Raw genomic sequence first — 6,000 nt, 5'->3', positions numbered from 1 at the left:
CCCGCCCTGGACACTGTGGGCCAAGTGGCCAAAGCTTTGAGTCCCAAACACCATTCCCTGCACATGGGGGCACATCCAAAGTTTCACCTCTCAGGCTAGAAAGGCCAACTACCTACACATGGGCCCCGGGGGGCTGGTCAGCTGGGGTTCAAATCCTAGCTGTGCTCTGGCCTCAGTTTCTAGAACCAAGGAAATGATAATATTAGGTGTATTCATTTCGTAGGGCTGCTGTAACAGAGCACCACAAACCCAGTGGCTTAAACAACAGAAACTTGTTGCCTCACAGTTCTGGAGGTCAGACGTCAGAAACCAAGCTATTGGCAGGGCTGGTTCGCTGTGGGCTGTGGGAATCTGTTCTGTGCTTCTCTCCTGGCTTCTTGTGATCTACTGACCATCTTGGGTGTTCTTGGCTTGTGGCCACAGATTTCCCTGTGTCTCTATCTCTGTGTTAAATTTCTCCTTTACATAAGGACACAGTCATCTTGGATTAGGGCCCACCCTAATGATTTCACCTTAACTTGATCATCTGCACAGACTCTATTTTGAAATAAGGTCATAGTCACAGGTCCTGGGGGTGAGGACGTCAGCGTCTTTGGGGCGGACACAATTCAACCCATGACATTAGGTAACGTCGATGAGCAGGACAGCACAATGTGCTTTTCATGTACATTATTGTATTCAAGCCTCAAAACCAACCCATGAGGTAAGTGGTCCCATTCTTATCCCCATTTTACAGAGCAAGAAAGTGAGCCTCAGAAAAAGGAAGCACCTGACAGCTCCGAAGTCAGGAGGCCAGTTTGAACCAGGCAGATCCCAGGACCACCACACCTCCCTGGTGGGGTTGTCATGGTGATTCCTCTGCTCAAATGTCACCTTGTCCAGAGGCTTCCCTGACCACTTGCCTAAAGACCCCCCTCCACCACCCTCTCCCCCAGACTGATTTTTACTACTTGACATCATATTTCATTTATTTGACACTGATCTGTGCGTGTCATGTTCTAAGAACTTTACTGACAGGGATTCATTTTAAAATGACATATTTAAATATTCATATATTATATGAATATATTAGCATATGTTATAGTAAATATATTTACTTTTTTGTTTGGCTACATCTCCCACCTGATTGGACACCACCCAATTATATTCATATAGTTATTTAAATATTCATATAGTATATGAATATGTTTTACTTAAATATTCATGTTTATATGCATATATTAGCATACGTTGTAGTAAATCTATTTACTTATTAGTTGTTTGGCTATATCTCCCACTTGATTGGACACCGCCCAAGGACAGTGACTCTGTGGTGTTCCCTGATGGACCCCAAATCCTAGACTGGTGCTCAACAGAGCGCAGGCACTCCATAAATTCTCGTTGAATGTACTGAGTGAATGTGAAGATGATACAATGTCCAAGAATTGCCTGGAACATATTGGATTATGACATCATAATAATTTTTTTATAGTTGTTAAATAATAAAAATTTAACTGAGTAAATTTTAAAGATCTAATTGGCTTTGTTGAATGATTCAAGAATTGGTAGCATCCCATCTAGCAAGTAGAAAGGAGCTCCGAGGAGCTGCACAAAATGGAAGGCTTTTATAGCAGAAGGGGGAAAAGAATGGATTGTTGCAGGCTTAGGTAACCTACTTATGGAGGACAGAAGGGGGCTACATGGCAGATTACCTCATTAGTGCTGACCAGAAAATTCCAGACTGACCAGTTAAGACTACATTCCTCGGGGTGGTTGTAACTGTAATTAGGTTAGGTATTAAGTCTTGGTTTGCTGATGTGGGGTTTAGCACAAGTGACTCCATTTTGAGCCTGTTGTTTCTTTTTTAACACAGTATATGTGTAGGTTGGTTTTATATTCATTTTCTATGGCTGCTGCAACCAATTACCAGAAACTCAGCGGCATAAAACCACAGGAGTTTATTTTCTTATAGTTCTAGAGGTCAGAAGTCTAAAATCAAGGTGATGGCAGGTCTGCATTCTTTCTGGAGATGATGAGGTAGGAATTCACTCCTTTGCCTTTTTCTGCTTCTAGAGACCTCCTGCATCCCTTGGCTCACGGCCTTCCTCCCATCATTCCAACCTCTTTCTTGTGTCATCACGTCTCCTACTTCTCACTCTGCTCCTTCTGCCTCCTTCTTATAAAGACCCTTGGGTTTACATCAGGCCCATGTGGATAACCCAGGATAATCTCCCCACCTCAACACCCTTAATTTAATCACATCTGCAAAGTCACACATGCCAGGCATTGGAATATGGACATCTTTGGGGAAACATTATTCAGTCTACCAGAACTTTGCTACCTCTGAACTGCAAATTAGTTGCTCTAAAAAGGGAACTATCAGGAGAGTTCTCTTCTCCCCTCCTAGGCTATCCTGGAAGAACCTCTGTCTTTGAGTTCTAAAGTAGAAGAACATCTGTCCCAATACCAGCTTCACCACTCCCTAGCTATGTGACCTTGGGTGTGTGACTAAACCACTCTGTGCATCCACTTCCTCAGCCATGAAATGAGAACCACAACAATGTGACAAGAAATAAATAAAAAGGCTTAAGCCAGGAACAAGCAGAGGGGCAGCAGGAGCATAGATAAGGGGTACCTACCTTCCAGCCTCAGGTCAGGGAAGGCTTCCTGGAGGAGGTAGCCCTGGAGGTAGACTGGGGGACATTCACATGTTAATAAACCCCTGTCCCCAACACACTGGCAAATCACTTAGTCTACAGCCTAGCGGACAGCAAATAACTCCATAACTTGCAGTTTTTAGTCCTTGCAAAACTGAGCTGAGACTACAAGGTCAAAGATAATTAAATAAATCATGATGAAAAAATAATTATGATACCGAATGGAAAGGGCTCTACCGGATGCAAGAAAACTTTGGAGCTGCCTCTTTCAGTGGGTTCCCCTCCTCCACTCCTGAAGCCTAGACCAGGGGTCTCTCACTTCTCTTTTCCCTGCCCCACCCCCTTACAGGCCACAAGTCAGGCCCACAGGCCTTTTCACAGAAGGGTTTTCACAAAAGGGTTTAGAATGACCAAAATTTTAAATAAAGACAGGGTCAAATAAAGACAGGATCAGTAAAAATGCCTTGCTGTGCCCTGCTGGAGCCTGTGGCACTAGGAAGATCAGTAATATGGTACTGATCCCTTTTCTTTTTTTGGCCACGCTGCTGCATGGCTCGCAGGATCTTAGTTTCCCAATCAGGGATTGAACCCGTGCCCCCTGCAGTGGAAGCACGGAGTCCCAGCCACTGGACCACCAGGGAATTCACCCAACCCCATTTAAAATGTTGACATTTCCTTCATTGAAGATTTTTTTTTGCATAAATTTTGATTCTTTAAAAAATAGTCTTTCTCTTGGTTACTGAGGTTTCTTCTTCTTGTTGTTTTCGTTGCCCCCTTATATTTTGTGCCCTCATCTTGGTCCCAGCCCAGCTCCTGAGGTTTTTCTTAGAAACCATGTGACAAGTCAGAGAGATAGTTGTGACAATGTTGAGTGACACATGCTGTGTGTCTGGGAGTAGGTGGGGGGAGAGCTATGAAATCCTCGGAAGGACGCTGAGTCCAGTCTGGGGGGCAGGGAGAGATTTTTGGAGGTGGTGTCTGGCAAGAGATAGTGTGGGAAGGAAGAGGGCCCCTCAGCTGTAAGAGGAAGTGAGAAGGGGTGGGATGGTCTCTGGACCAGTGGGGGTGGGTAGAAAGCTAAGCTGGGCCAGGGTAGAAGGATTAGGGTTTAGTGCCTTCTTGGTGGCAGGATCAGATCTTTTTTTTTTTAAATTGAAGTATAGTTGATTTACAATGTTGTATTAATTTCTGCTGTACAGCAAAGCGATTCAGTTATACATATATATATATATATTCTTTTTTTAAAAAAATATTCTTTTCCATTATGGTTTATCATAGGATATTGGGATTTTTGGCCACGCTATGCGGCATGCAGGATCTTAGTTCCCCAACCAGAGACTGAACCCATGCCCCCTGCAATGGAAGCACAGAGTTTTAACCACTGGACCGCCAGGGAAGTCCCTATCATAGGATATTGAATAAAGTTCCCTGTGCTATACAGTAGGACCTTGTTGTTTATCCATTCCATATATAAAAGCTTACATCTGCTAACCCCAACCTCCCACTCCAGCCCTCCCCCAACTCCCTCCCCCTTGGCAACCACCAGTCTGTTCTCTATGTCCGTGATTCTGTTTCTGGTTTGCAGATAGGTTCATTTGTGTCATATTTTAGATTCCACACATAAGTGATATCATATGGTATTTGTCTTCCTCTTTCTGACTTACTTCACTTAGTATGATAATCTCTAGTTGCATCCATGTTGCTGCAAACGGCATTATTTCATTCTTTTTCATGGCTGAGTAGTATTCCAGTGTATATATGTACCACATCTTTTTTTTAAAATTTATTCTATATTATTTTTATTTACATGTATTACATAATTACATTTTTTTAAAACATCTTTATTGGGGTATAATTGCTTTACAATGGTGTGTTAGTTTCTGCTTTATAACAAAGTGAATCAGTTATACATATACATATGTTCTCATATCTCTTCCCTCTTGCCTCTCCCTCCCTCCCACCCTCCCTATCCCACCCCTCCAGGCGGTCACAAAGCATGGAGCTGATCTCCCTGTGCTATGCGGCTGCTTCCCACTAGCTATCTACCTTACATTTGGTAGTGTATATATGTCCATGCCTCTCTCTCGCTTTGTCACAGCTCACCCTTCCCCCTCCCCACATCCTCAAGTCCGTTCTCTAGTAGGTCTGTGTCTTTATTCCTGTCTTACCCCTAGGTTCTTCATGACATTTTTTTTCTTAAATTCCATATATATGTGTTAGCATACGATATTTGTCTTTCTCTTTCTGACTTACTTCACTCTGTATGACAGACTCTAGGTCTACCACATCTTCTTTATCCGCTCATCTGTCGATGGACATTTAGGTTGTTTCCATGTCTTGGCTATTATGAATTGTGCTGCTATGAACATAAGGGTGCATGTATCTTTTTGAATTAGAGTTTTGTCTGGATATATGCCCAGAAGTGGAATTGCTGGATCATATGGTAATTCTATTTTTAGTTTTCTGAGGAACCTCCATACTGTTTTGCACAGTGGCTGCACCAACTTACATTCCCACCAGCAGTGTAGGAGGGTTCCCTTTTCTCCACACCCTCTCCAGCATTTGTTATTTGTAGATTTTTTAATATTTATTTTATTCATTCATTTATTTTGGCTGTGCCAGGTCTTAGTTGCGGCACATGGGATCTTCTTTGCGGCATGTGGGATCTTTTTAGTTGCGGCATGCAATGCGGGATCTAGTTCCCTGACCAGGGATCGAACCCCAGCTCCCTGCGTTTGGAACGTGGAGTCTTACTCACTGGACCACCAGGGAAGTCCTTGTAGACTTTTTAATAATGGCCATTCTGACCGGTGCGAGGTGGTACCTCATTGCGGTTTTGATGATCAGATCTTGGTATGGATTTCTCGATGGGTAGGAGAGGAAGGGTATGGAGGGAAGACCAGTAAGGAGGCCTTGGCATTTGTACAGGGAGCGGTTCTCAAACCGAGGTCCCCATACCAGGACCTTCAGCATCACTAGGGCATTATTAAAAGCTGAGTGAATCGCCAACTCCGGAGGGTGGGGCCTCCAAATCTGTATTGACTCCAGGGAATTCTCAAACCTTCCCATTTGAGAACCACCAGCCTAAGGTTCTCCACCCTAAAATCCCACACCCCTTTTACAACTAGTGTGTGATGATTCCTTTTCTCATTGGCAACAAATTCATAGATGATAAAGCCCACCTCCACATGTAATGTGAAAAAACAAAATCTATAATGCCCTAACATAAAAGGAAAACTCATCATGATGAAACAACATCCATTTCATTATGTAACATCTTGGGCACAACTCCCCTGGAGGACACAGGGAAGTCTCAGTAGTGTGTCTGGTTTTTTCTTTTTTTTTCTTATTGAAGTAGCGTCAA

Source organism: Stenella coeruleoalba (assembly GCF_951394435.1).
Source record: "Stenella coeruleoalba genome assembly, chromosome: 14".
Taxonomy (NCBI): domain Eukaryota; kingdom Metazoa; phylum Chordata; class Mammalia; order Artiodactyla; family Delphinidae; genus Stenella; species Stenella coeruleoalba.
This window is presented reverse-complemented; position numbering follows the sequence as displayed.